General features: G+C 35.3%; 1 protein-coding gene across 8 annotated transcripts in view; it reads left to right on the forward strand.

Moving 5' to 3' along the window:
- TDRD3 (tudor domain containing 3) overlaps positions 1–14,527 on the forward strand; it is a 180,909-nt gene that overhangs the window by 145,823 nt on the left and 20,559 nt on the right. For 2 of the 8 annotated variants that reach the window (XR_004268812.1, XR_004268811.1), the window contains exon 13: positions 7,754–7,840. The exons of 5 other annotated variants lie outside the window; for them this stretch is intronic. The gene's annotated coding sequence lies outside the window, so the exon portion shown is untranslated. Of the gene's footprint in view, positions 1–7,753; positions 7,841–11,924; positions 12,028–14,527 lie in introns of all 8 variants that reach the window. One more of the 8 variants, XR_004268813.1, reaches the window with a different exon arrangement.

A 14,527-nucleotide genomic window follows, 5' to 3' on the forward strand; every position in this document is an offset into this window, starting at 1 on the left:
TGAGACGGAGTTTCACTCATGTTACCCAGGCTGGAGTGCAATGGCGCAATCTCGGCTCACCGCAACCTCCGCCTGCTGGGTTCAGGCAATTCTCCTGCCTCAGCCTCCTGAGTAGCTGGGATTACAGGCACGCACCACCATGCCCAGCTAATGTTTTTGTATTTTTAGCAGAGACGGGGTTTCACCATGTTGACCAGGATGGTCTCGATCTCTTGACCTCGTGATCCACCCGCCTCGGCCTCCCAAAGTGCTGGGATCACAGGCTTGAGCCACCGCGCCCGGCCAATTTTATCTCTTTAAAGAGTTCTTATGTATATATTTTATCTATTTAAAAGGTAAAATTTGTTTTTAGGAGGGTTTGGGTTCTGTTTTTTTATGATAATTATGTGTATATTTTCATGCTGGCATACTTTAAAATGAAGATCTATCAATCTCACGTTTTAGTTTTGAAGTAACTTGCTATACAAATTATTTTATAATGTCATCCTGGGAAGCACATTTGAAAGTTACCTTTTCAAATTCAAATAATATGAGTAAAAAGCTATAAATTATTCCAAAAAAGGATTTTTATAAAAGCCATTGACCTCAAAGGAAGATTAGAATTATTTAGCAGTGAGGTTTTGTCAATTAATGTTTAGTAAACAGTATAAGCACCTATGTGATCATAGTCCAGAAGATTTTTCTATTTTACTGATAAGTTCTTAAGTTAGCGATTATAATTTTCCGTACTTACTGGTTAAGGTCACTGAAATACATCTTCTTCCACCTCACATATTTTGGGAAACTTTCAGAGATTGCCATGTGAGCAGTGCTCATTTTCTTTTGCAATATAAATGAATAAATCAGAAGGAAACTCTATGGCTAGTCCCATTTAAGAACATAATTTTCAAATCATGGTACATGGAACTTAGGGATTCCATGTAGTGTCGTTAAGCTTTCTTTTAGTAAAGTTTGGTTGTATTAGATGGTGCCTCATTTATTTATTTGCCATCTGTCACCCAGCCTTTTACAATTTTTGAGGGAGGTTATGGATTATACAGAAACACTTTGCTGGAGATATAAAACCTGCTAACACAGAGGACAAAACATTTATTCATAAGTGTATTCCAAATGCATAAATGTTACCTTAAAATTAGTTCATATCTAATCCTTAAAATCCAAATTCAGTTTGTGATAGCTAAGCCTAATGGAATATTATGAAAAACTTGAGATTTAGTTTTGACCTAGCTGTATTATTCAATGAGGACATTTTAATTGACTATTTAAATTAATACTAATAATATGTGTTTTAATAAACGGTACAAAGTATTGTTTGAATTCTAATATCTGATAACATAGGATCTATTTAAAGAAACTACATGTAAAAACATATTTAAATGGTTTCTGGGTATCCTGAGTTTTCCTTTATTGAGCAATGAAAGTATAGATTATATTATTATGTTTCTTTTTTCTGAAGGTGAAGTAAATATTAAAGTGAAATAACATGGCAGGATATTACCTAACACATGCCGTCATTCTTTTTAAAGTTATTTTAATAATAATGCATCTGTTTTTAACTTTAATTACAATTCATAAAATAATTTAAGCCTCAAATTATTTAACTATTACTATGTGGACATTAGTTCCACTTCATGGTTAAACAAATTTGGAAAATGCTAGATTAAAACAAATTAGGTATGAGGTTTGAAAAATCTGCAGCTTTCTTTTTCTTTTTCTTGTAGCGCATTTCTGTAATCCCAGCTACTGAGACAGAGTCTTGCTCTTCTTGTTGCCCAGGCTGGAGTGCAATTGTGCAATCTCGGCTCGCTGCAACTTCCACCTCCCGGGTTCAAGCGATTGTCCTGGCTCAGCCTCCTGAGTAGCTGGGATTACAGGTGTGCGCTACCATGCCTGGCTAATTTTTGTATTTTTAGTAGAGACAGGGTTTTGCCATGTTGGTCAGGCTAGTCTTGAACTCCTGACCTCAGGCGATCCTCCCATCTAGGCCTCCCAAAATGCTGGGATTACAGGTGTGAGCCATGGCGCCCTGCTTTTTTCGTTTGTTTGTTTCCTTTTGTTTTGAGATGGAGTTTCGCTCTTATCGCCCAGGCTGGAATGCAATGATGCAATCTCTGCTTACTGCAACCTCCATCTCCTTCTGCCTCCGGGTTCAAGTGATTCTTCTGCCTCAGCCTCCCTAGTAGCTGGGATTACAGATGCGTGCTACCACACCCACCTAATTTTTGTATTTTTAGTAGAGACAGGGTTTTGCCATGCAGGCCAAGCTGTTCTCAAACTCCTTGCCTTAGGTGATCCCCGCCTCAGCCTCCCAAAGTGCTGGGATTAGAGGCGTGAGCCACCTCACCAGGCCCACAGCATTCTTTTTTTTTTTTTTTTGGATACATGAATAATACCAGAAACTATTACATTAATATTTTATCACCTAAATCTTCCCTTTATTAATGGTAACCTAAAGTATGGACTTCTGAATATATGGCATTGGCTAATTAAGAAATATATTTACAATACTTTACCTGTATATCCAATACTATATAATAGATTGATTTTTCCTTCAGCATAGTCTTAAGGAAGCATCCATCATGAGTGAGAGTTACAACTGAATGGGGCTGGAATTGTTCAGGCAATCTTATTTATTCCTTTGATACTTTTGGTTCAGTAGTCCTAAGACTTGTTCTCTTCGAAATGCAAATTTTATCTTTTCATTTGTTTTACTTATAGATATTTTTAAAGCTGTAATTTCAGACTGTACTGAATTTTACCATTCTTTTGGAAATATATGTAGAAGACTTCCTAATATAGTCAGTGCACAGGAAATAAAGTAGTAAAATAAGTGGAGCTGAAGGATATTTTTGTTTTGTCTTATTTCTATGGTCTCAAAGATGTAGTCCTCTATTGGGCATGTATCTTAACACTCATGTCAATATATTTTAAATATTTTTTATAAATCTGAAAAAGCATCCTTGTTGAATACACACACACACACACACACACACACACACACACACACACACACAATTCTGTTTTAGTTTCTGATTAATTTCTGAGCTTCTTTCATCTGCATCTAAAAAAGCAGAAAAGTAATGTTGTTCATTTTACCATAGACTTTATTCCCCTTCAAATGGAACTCACTCAGTGCAGCTTCTCTCTTTCATAGTCAGTGATGGTGAACCTTGATGGTGATGCACTAAAAGTGTACTTATGGATACATATTTGATTGCATACCATAATGAGTTATCAGTTGTTCATTCTCTTTTTAAATCCTCTGTGTATTCTACTTAATACTATTTCTATTTATTCTTTTATTGTCTTATTAATCACCTCTCAATTTCCATTGTTTCCTGTACATTATATCCTTTTGGCCTTTTTATTTTTAACCTTCTTTTTCTTTTTACCTCTGGTGAGTGGTATCTTTTGATGTATTTGGGCTACCCTTACTACTGATCTTAATTTATTGAACTTTACTGGACCTGTGCTGTTTATTGTAGAATCATGTATAATGGGTTTCACTGTCATACCTCTAGTAAAAGAGCGGAGTTGATCTGTTTCCTTGTGAGAAACATTCTGGTGTTATAGAGCTTCCAGCTCCATTAAACTTGGGAACTACTGGCAAGAGTTTTACATTTTGGCTTGAAATAACTCCTTTAGTGGTCTGTCATTGGCTGAGAGCTCCATTCAGAGGGGAAAGGAAGTACTGCAACAGTGAGTACATTTTATTTGCCCTAAAAAGCTCATATAGTTAATAAGAGTAAACGTAATGAAGAGGTTCTAGTAAGCAACATAGACCATCATAAGAATACAAAAGTTATTATTTTTTTGTACATAATTATTGCCTCATCCACCCTGCTTGGGGTTTTCTAAGTGTGTTCTGAGAACATTAGTTCTACTTCATGGTTAAACAAATTCGGAAAATGTTAATTAAAAAAAAATTAAGTACATTTTTTGATTACAGGACTTCTTTGAGTCAATAACAAGTTAATATGTATTTTAAATCTCTGAGGGAAATATATAATGTATATGTTTCACAAAACTATTTTCTCATGGAATTATTTTTTCCTCTGTATAGAACCTGATATAGAATGTCTACAGGAAATACTTGGAAACCATTGTAACTCTTTTTTTTATATTTCTAGTTTTCAAATTTCTCATCTGTAACATGGGTAAAGATTTATCTCTGGAATACATTGTTTTAGAGTTTCCAAATCTCTAATAATGTGGAATTTTTGTGTTATAAATAGAGATTAAGTATTATATAAACAGAAACATCTCCTCAATCACATTTCAGGACTCTTCTGTGAATAATAAGAGAAAATATATTCCTGAAATTTGTCCCTTTTAAGTACTTGTGCCATTAATAATACTATTTTATTGCATACAAATAAAGATTTTATTTTATATATAATTATATGTAACTCACTGATCTTTTAATTTTATTTTAACTAATTCTGGAAACTTTTATCTATTAACTTTCAGAAATTCTTATTTATGAAGATTCCCATTATAGCTTTTCTAATATTGCTGTCTTTTCTTTTGTAATTCTTACCTGATAACCTACATGAAGTTTATATGTCCCAGCAGTGAGGTATTTTCATCATTTCTTTACGTTTTGTATTTGTTCTTCCACAATAATTTAAGCCAAAACCTGAAATTCCATTTTCATTTTTTGTCATTAAGCTGGCATTGGCTACTAAATCAAAAAAAGGGTTGGGCTGGGCATAGTGGCTCATGTCTATAGTCTCAACACTGGGATGCCAAGACAGGAGGATCATGTGAGACCAGCTTGGGCAACATAGCAAGACCCTGACTCTACAAAAATAATAAATAAATAAATAAAATTAAAAATTAGCTAGGTGAGGTGGTACACACCTGTAGTCCTAGCTACTCAGGAGGCTGAGGTGGGAGAATTTCCTGAGTCCAGGAGTTCAAGTTTGCAGTGAGCTATGATTGTCCCACTGTACTCCAGCCTGTCAACAAAGCAAGACCATATCTCTTAAAAAAAAGAAAAGAAAAAAGTGTCAACGCTAGTAAATTCTATTGGGTATATGTACATTTTTAAATGAAGAAGAGGCCTCCTAAAAGACCACAATTTCTGCTTTGTATCAACATTTATATTGCTCTTTTACTAATAGGCTACTGTGTTGTCTCTCAAGCCTTTGAATAGTATTTTAATTCATTAAAAGCTTGTTATTCAGAACCTTCTAAAAAACGAAGTCTTATTAATACTTAACTGCTCGTGATCTCTTATTTTTACTTTGCTGATACCAGTTGATAAATCAGATTAGGTGTGATACTGTTAGATCAAATTCCAGAGTTCATTTGAGAGATCTTAAAGTGAACTCATGCAAAGGAGCTCTATAAATAATCAGTAGATACATACTATAAGTACCATCTCTTTTAAATCTTAATAGTATCAGAATTTTAAGTTAGTACATGAATTGGGTTGTTAGCTAAAACAGTGGAAGGAGATCAGTAATTATTTGTTGAATGATGGTGTATTCCTGGCGGTCACCCTTATTACTGAAAAGTCCTTCTTCAGACATCTAGCCTCTACATGACAGTTTAATATGATAGCTTTTTAATAAAATTCTTTGAGTTATTTTTGTACCAAAGCTACTTTAGAAAAATAGATTGGCCTATATGCTCAAAGGATTAAAAGGATATAAGAGACGTAGAAGATATGTTTTTTTTACCCATCAGAAGCTACCTAATATTGTTAAGGCTGTCATGACACTGAGATGGTACCAGTCTGGGAACCATTGCTGGCATGGGCCTTGATTACAGTTTTACATATTAACAGCATGTTAAGTGAACGAGATAGTTTAGGAAGTAATTTGGGAAGCCCAATATTGACCTTTCAAAAACTTCTATTAACCTTAATTGCCATCTTTTATCATGCCTGATTATGCTTACTTTTCCCAGATTGTGTAATTAGGAAATTAGGATCAACCCTCTTGGTCATGATTATTAAAGCAAAGATATTAGAAGTCAGTTTAATTTTAGTTCTGTATGATTCACACTATAAAATTTAAGGACATGTAATTTTTTTAAAGTGTTGGTAACCATTGTTTTGGTACCACTTAACGAATGACTTAGGACACTAGTGACCATCTTATCTTGAAAAGACTTAATAAGGCTGAAAATAATGTGGAGAATGTACACTAGTATATTTTTTCTCTTAAAGTGATCAGATAATATAAATATTATTAGGAAATCCTGAATTTGACCATCAGTACCCAAAAGAATGTTAGATGTGATTAGATTTTTAGAGTATGATATCGAAGTATTAAAGCAATTGGAAAAAGGAGACATATCAAGGGGTTAAGGGTATTGGTACTTTAAATTTTCAGTGAATTTTAGGTGAACTGTTTATTTTCTTCCTTTTTGTTCTCCCTGTTTCTCTCTTTTTTCTCCTTATCTAAGCTCCTCTTCCTCACTCTGTTTCTCTTTTATTTTGTTTTCCATGTGTTTGCCTTTATATTCATCTTATGGCTGTCATGTGGCTTTTATGTATTAGGTTACATATTTTCCAACCCAGTTAGGACTAGTGCCCAAATGAAGTCTGGATAAATAGAGCATCGTTTACAGTTTAGAAAGCCTCTAAAAGATTTAGGCACAAATATATTGACATATCTGGTTGATCTTTTGTATGCCCTGATTATTGTAAATGCTTACTTTGCACTTGTCATACTAGTAGTGGTTCTCATAAATGGAAGGACTTTTAGAGACTAATAAGTATTGGAACTTATTACAAAAAGATCTAGAAATAATAAAACATTGGTCATATGCCCAGTTCACTTATATTGTATTTTTTGGAAATTAGCAAAGGAAATAAAATTTCTCATTAAATATGTTTAAAACTCATTAGAAACATAAATGATTAAGATGGGAAATTAAAATATATAATTCATTTAAGAAAAATTAAACAGCTAGAGACTAGAAAGTCTAAATTTTGTTATAGAAGCTTAATCATAAAAGGCGACATTTAAAAATTTTAGGCATAATTAAATAAATATAAAATTTACATCTCAAGGTAGTGATGCCTACCCTTTCCTGTTCATTGGAAATATTTTAAATGTCCATGAAAAGACTATGTGAATTTCCTATCTATTCTAATGACTGTACTTGCATTAATGAAAATAATCACGAGAGAAGATGATTAAGATAGGAAAAAAGTGGTCACAGCAGGCTACAGGTAGATTTGGTGTCTTGTTTCTTAGGCAGCTTTCAAAAAAATTTTTTTTTTTTTTTTTTTGAGATGGAGTTTCGCTTGTTACCCAGGCTGGAGTGCAATGGCACGATCTCGGCTCACCGCAACCTCCACCTCCTGGGTTCAGGCAATTCTCCTGCCTCAGCCTCCTGAGTAGCTGCAAAAAATTTTTTAAATAGTATAATTCCAAAGTTTTGACAGAAACTGCTAAGCAAAAATTTTTAAGCAAACTGCTTTAAATAATTTTCATTATAAAAATGTTTTATATTCTGAAATGAGAATTACTATGCTTTGAGGTTCCAATGAATTTCATGTAAATGGCAAAGTATAACCAAAAAAAAATCTTATGATATTGTTCACAACTTTTGCCATTCTTGGACCCAAGGCTGAAAAACATTTTCGCAGATACTGTGCTTTATCCTGAAAGGATTTGGTGAAAAGGGATCTCTGAGTTGAATGTCTGCTCTGCTTGGCCTTTGAAAGAAGGGGAGAGGGCAAGGCTGGTCTTGGGCAAATTACTTCCACCTCCCTTTTTTGCCCCTGCTTCAGCTCCAGGGGAGCTGGAAATGCACAGGAGGAATCAGAAGACCTGGGTTCGAGTCCCGGCTCTGCCACTTACTACCTATGTGACTTTGGGTAAGTTAACTAATATCTCTGGGTCCCAGTTTCAGTACAGGATTGTTGTAAGAATTAGTTGAATGATCTATGTAAATGTGCTCTATAACCTCCCAAGAGCTATAGAAACATAAATTTGTATTATCATAGGCTTAGCCTTCTTCTCCCCTATTCTGTAGTCTATTGTCCTCAAATATGCCTTTTTTAAGCAAGCCAGAATGACTTAACTTCTTTTGCTTCTCCCTATCTCCTCTCCATATTGGAACTATTATTTCTATTCTCTGCCTGATTAACAGTTAAGTATTCTAAGAATGTAAAACCCAGTTGATTAAATTAATCTTCACTATAGAGAGTGGATTATTATGACCCCTTTTTAACCTTCCTACTCTCACCTTTCTTCTTTAATATTCCCAGAATTATGTGCTTAGAAACATCAAAGAATCCCCAATGCATGTAAATTCAGACCGTGTTGGGGAGAAAGATTTTGGCAGAGGGAACCTGTTTCTTAGCTCACTGCTCCATTAGTTAGTAAGGTTGACTGGGAAAATGGTTGTATAAATGTACCTCTAGTCCATTCATTTTCTCTGTGGGAAAGAAAATGGAAATAGTTCAGAGTTGAAAGTTCTTTAGAGGTCTCACTGAAAGCCTAACCTGAGGAGTAATGGTAGAGAGAAGAGATAATGAATTGGGGGCTGTTTGGTCAGCGCTTTGATTATTATCTGATGTGCGTCAGGTTCTCAGAAATTAAGTCCTAGTCCACCCTTGGCCAATCTAAACTTAAAATGCTATTTTTATTGGGTGCTCAGTTTATAGAGGGTGCTTGCTGCAAGGAAGAAAGATCTTGCCTTCTGGATAACACCTGGGCTCTGATGAAGGGATTTTTATGAGAGCATAAGAGCTTGTCCCTCTACTTGTACCAATCCTCTCCAACAATCTAAGAATGCTTGGTCTGGCTATGTGTAAATAATAGTAATAATAGGCACTTACATGAGCTGCTTGCCATTAATGCCAACTGCCATGGAACATAATAACAATTACTCATATCATGATTAGGTTAACATTATTAAAGATTTTGTTTTTATTTTTTTTAGCCTTGAACGATTCACTTATGCTCAATATGGTTTCTTGCTGAAGTAGCAATGTCATCTTTGATAACTAAAAATTAGAGGAAAATATGGTAGAAATCAAATGCAAATTGAAGCAGTTAAATACACTTTTAAATTTACCAATTAGTGGAAAAAATGAAATGATAATACTTGTGCTGGCAGGGATGCAGTGATATGGGTACTCTTATACATTGCTTATGGTCCTGAAAATTAGTATGATCCTTTCGATTTTTTTTCCCAAGACATAAAAGTGTTTATAACTTTTAAACCAGTAATCCCGTAGTTGCTAACGTCTCCTAGGGAAATTATAGAATAAAAAAAGCTAATTGCTGGGCGATTATCATTGTAGGATTATCATGATAGTGAAAAGCTAGTAGCTACCTAAACATCCAACAATAAGAAAATGATAAATTGTCACTCATTTGCTAGATGAACTATTATACAGCTGTGATTTAAAAAAAAAAGATCATTATGAAGGCTGTATGAGAAATATAAATGAATAAAAGCAATTCATAGCTTGAATGAGAAGACACTCAAAGTAGTTGTTGTTTTAGAGTCAAGTCTCTAGATGTGTAGATTTTATAAATGTTCTGTAATTTTGTATTATATTTTACTTTTAAAAAGTAAAAGCAAACAAAATTAAAATAGAAACATTTTGTGATGGATCATTATTAGTTTTTAGCTGCAAGAAAGGTTTGGTAACAGTTAACCCCTCAGCCCATTTTCAGTAGAGGCTCTGAGTAGGAACCTACCATTTGAAAATCTATGTCATCATAGTGACTATATTATTGCCCTAGTATGTCAGCAAAATTCAGTATTGGAAAATTCCCTGTAAAGCTGGTTTTAGCTTTTGCTGGTAACATTAACATAATCCTAAAAATATTGACAACATTTCGGGCCTTCTAGAGCTCATCTTTATTCCAGTTACTAATACATTAAATAGATTGAAATGTTAATTATATACTTAAGCACTCTAAGACAAATGTGTGTGTGTATATACATGTATTTGCATGTGGACAAATGTGAGAGATATCAGTGTTTAAAAAGTTGTGATATTTACTAAATTTTTCCTTTGGGGACTTAGTAAGGAAAGAAGGTAGAAAAAAATTTTTTTAACTTTTATTTTTTAGAGATGGGGTTTCTCAGGGGAGGGTGGGAGGGAAAAATAAAATAAAATAAAATAAAATAAAATTTAAAAAAAAGAGATGGAGTTTCTCCATGTTGGTCAGGTTGATCTCGAACTCCCAAACTCAGGCGACCCACCCACCTCAAAATTAAAAAAAAAATAATAAAACTTGTGTTTAATCTCATGAGGCTTAACACACCTATTGACTTATCTGTCTATTATTGACCATTTTATGGAGAGACATTTTTCTGACATGGAACACAGTTTTAAATGAGAAAAAAAGTTTTAGTGCTCATCTCATCATATTTTTTTGCATGACAGTTATAAAGTGTTGTCCACCACACGCTGTAGAATTATAAAACAAAATCCAAATAGGAAACCAAGTAATCCTATTAAGAACATACTTATAATTAATTTGTAAACTACCATGTAATAATCTTGCTGTGGCATTGAATAGTAAACCTGCATTATGAACACTTGGTCTCTTTCTAATTGCTACCATGCCAAAATATTGGTAAATGTTCAAAAAAGAACCTAAACAATTTATAGTGCATCACTAAGTATAGAGACAGCTTAGAAAAATAGTGTTCCTCAAAGTTTATGCCATTGCATGTTATAACACTCATTAAACGAAGAAACACAATATTATGAGGTTTATCAAATTGTGAAATTAACATCTGATTTTAAAAATATATTATGGTGATAAATTATTTGGTAAATTTAGGAACTTGCCAGTAAAGTATACAGAACAGAATTGTTTGTATTCATCTAAGCCTTTGAGGATAAATGTCTTGGAACATGCAGTAATGTGAAGAATTTGGTGTGAAAATATTTGTATTAGTGAATTTTCCTGCTTTATTATGCTTTTCTTCTCCATAGTCATGTTCTAGGAGGAGTTAATGCTCCATGTCAGTATATATCAAGAGAGGGAAAAACTTGAACTTGTGCACATTTTATAAAAACGATGACTATATTTGATAATCTATTAGGATTTGTCTTAGTAAAAAGATTGCTTGTGGGTTTCTTTCTTCATTGGAAGAAAAATGAACATTTTGCTGATAAGATTATTAGCGTCTTTTTAGTATTATATTAGTCAATACAGATGAATTTAAAATCACTTTGTAAAGTGCCAGTTAAAAGCTAGTTTAGCATTGTGTGTTAGATTAACTCACAGGGATAAAATAGTCAAACTGCTTGACTCAAACTGATAAAACAAAAACTGTTTATGTTGTTATCTGGCATTATAAAAAAATAAAACTTTACATTTGTGAAGTAATAGTAATATCTCACTTTATTGAATTACTGAACACTTAACTTTGTACCAGACGTTATTGTAAGCTGTTTTACTTACATTAATTCATTTAAGTATAGAAGCTGCTTATGGATACTGCAACAATTTCGAGGTAGCTCTTTCCCTCTGTTGAGTGAGAGTAGAAAGTATTGTGGATAATTTGTGTTTGACAGTAAGAACTGTAACATGTAAATTATGTCTACTTTGTTTTTCTAATTTCATTATATATTTAAAATACAAGTGAGATGGGAGGCACTTCCTTTTGGTCTACTTATATAAACCTTTAAGAGTTTAATATGGTCGGTCTAATTCTCTTCTCTGGCCTTTTTATCCACTGGGTTATGTGGAAGGAGCCTGAACTTTAGAGTCCAACATAACCTGGGCAAGATATAGAATATTTTTTAACTCTAGTTTTGTCTTCTTCTATGGAAACTAGCTATAAAAACATGTAACCTCACAGGATTATTGTGAGGAACATAGAAATTCTTCAGTAAACATTTTGTTAGATCATTGGATGATTGAAATGCTTGGCACACAGGTTGTTAATTAATGCTGGTTCCATTTCTCTTGTTTTTCTTTAAGGCTTTGGAAAGAACAATCTCTTTTATTGTTCACCTCCTGAAAGTAATGCTTGTTGACCCTTAATTGCAGCAGCAGCCACTGATTGAAACTTCCAGATCAGGAGTTGAGTATCCATCCCAAATTACCTCTCGAGGAAGGAAACCCAAACTGCTTCTTTCCACCATCCTTTTCTTCAGACTAATTCCTTTTCCCTTTTTTTATTTGTGTCAAAATTTTATTTTCTGTTTCAATGTGTATTAGTCCATTGTCACAATGCTATCAACATAAACAGACTGCCTGAGACACCGAGTAATTTATTTTAAGAAGAGGTTTAAAAAGAGTTCCGCATAGGTGGGGAGGCCTCAGGAAACTTACAATATGGTGAAAGGTGAAGGAGAAACAAGCACCTTCTTCACGAGGTAGCAGGAAAGAGAGCAAATGAGGAACTGCAAACACTTAAAACCATCAGTTCTCCTGAGAACTCACTTGCTATCATGAGAACACCATGGGGGAAACTGTCCCCATGTTCTAGTCACCTCCCACCAGATCTCTCCCTTGACATGTGGGGATTACAATTTGAGATAAGATTTGGTTGGGGACACAGAGCCAAACCATATCTTTCCAACCCTGGCTTCTCCCAAATCTCATATCCTTTTCATATTTCAAAACCAATCTTGCCTTCCCAACAGTTCCCCAAAGTCTTAACTCATTCCAGCATTAACTTAAAAGCCCAAGTCCAAAGTCTCATCTGAGACAAGGCAAGTCCCTTCTGCCTATGAGCCTGTGAAATCAAAAGCAACTTAGTTACTTTCAAGATACAGTGGAGATACAGGCATTGGGTAAATGTTCCCATTCCAAATGGGAGCAATCAGCCAAAACAAAGGGGCCACAGGCCTCATGCAAGTCTGAAACCCAGCAAGGCACTCATTTTACAGCTCCAAAATAACCTCCTTTGACTTCATGTCTTATATCCAGGACATGTTAATGCAAAGGGTAGGCTCCCAAGGCCTTGAGCAGCTCCACCTCTGTGTCTCTGCAGGGCATAACCCCTATGACTGCTTTTATGGACTAGTGTTGAGTGCCTGTGGCTTTTCCAAGCACGCAGTGCAAGCTATTGGTGGATCTACTACTGTAGGGACTGGAGGACTGTGGCCCTTGTCTCACAGCTTCAGTAGGCAGTGTCCCAGTGAGGACTCTGTGTGTGGTCTGCAGCCCCATATTTCCCCTCTGCATTGCCCTAGTAGAGGTTCTCCAATAAGGCTCTGTCCCTGTAGCAAACTTCTGCTTGGACATCCAGGCTTTCCCATATATCCTCTGAAATCTAAGTGGAGTCTCCCAAAGCTCAACTCTTGCCTTCTGTGCCCCTTAGGACCAATGCCACCTGGAAGCTGCCAAGGCTTGGAGCTTGCACCCTTTGAAGCCACAACCCAAGTTGTATCTTGGCCCCCTTTAGCCATGGTTGGAGCTGGAGTGGCTGGAACACAGGGAACCAAATCCTGGGGCCACACAGAGCAGTGGGGCCCTCCAGCCACAAAGCATTTTTCCCTCCCAGTCCTTTGGGCCTGTGGTGGGAGGGTCTGTCTCAAAGATCTCTGAAATGTCCTGGAGACATTTTCCCCATTGTCTTGGCTGTTAACAAGTTACTTATGCAAATTTATGCAGCTGGCTTGAATTCTTCTCCAGAAAATGGGTTTTTCTTTTCTACTCCATGGTCACACTGCAAATTTTCCAAACCTTTATGCTCTGCTTCACTTTTAAACATAAATTCCAATTTCAAACTATTTATTTGTGAATGTGTATTACTAAACGGTTTCAGGATAAGCCAGGTCACCCCTTGAATGCTTTACTGTTTAGAAATTTCTTCTGCCAGATACCTTAAATCATCACTCTCAAGTTCAAAGTTCCTCGGATCTGGCAGTGGCAAAATGCTGCCAGTCTTTTTGCTAAAGCATAGCAAGAGTGACCTTTGCTCCAGTTCCCAGTAAGTTCCTCATCTCCATCTGAAGCCACCTCAGCCTAGACTTGATTGTCTGTATCACTATCAGCATTTTGGTCAACACCTTTCAACAAGTCTCAAAAGTTCCAAACTTTCCCATATCTTCCTGTCTTCTTCTGAGTCCTCCAAACTGTTCTATCCTCTACCTGTTACCCAGTTCCAAAGTTGCTTCCACATTTTTAGGTTATCTTTATAACCTAAAATCTTTATAACATACCCCACTTTGCTGGTACCAATTCTTCATATTAATCCATTCTTACAATGCTATACAGATACTACCTGCGACTGGGTAATTTATTAAGAAAAAAAAAAAAAAAAGAGGTTTAATTGACTTACAGTTCTGCATGGCTGAGGAGGTCTCCAGAAATTTACAATCATGGCAGAAGGCAAAGGAGAAGCAAGCACCTTCTTCACAAAGTGGCAGTAGAGAGGTCAAAAGGGGAACTGTCAAACACTTTTAAAACCATCAGCTCTCATGAAAACTCACTATCTCGAAAACAGCATGGGGGAAACCAACCAATGATCCAGTCACCTCCCACCAGGTCCCTCCATTGACATGTGGGTAATACAACATGAGCTGAGATTTCGATGGGGACACAGCCAAACCATATCACAATGTTACTAATAT

The sequence above is a fragment of the Sapajus apella genome, unplaced genomic scaffold (assembly GCF_009761245.1).
Source record: "Sapajus apella isolate SASKATOON/1434 unplaced genomic scaffold, GSC_monkey_1.0 scaffold9, whole genome shotgun sequence".
NCBI classification, from domain to species: Eukaryota; Metazoa; Chordata; class Mammalia; order Primates; family Cebidae; genus Sapajus; species Sapajus apella.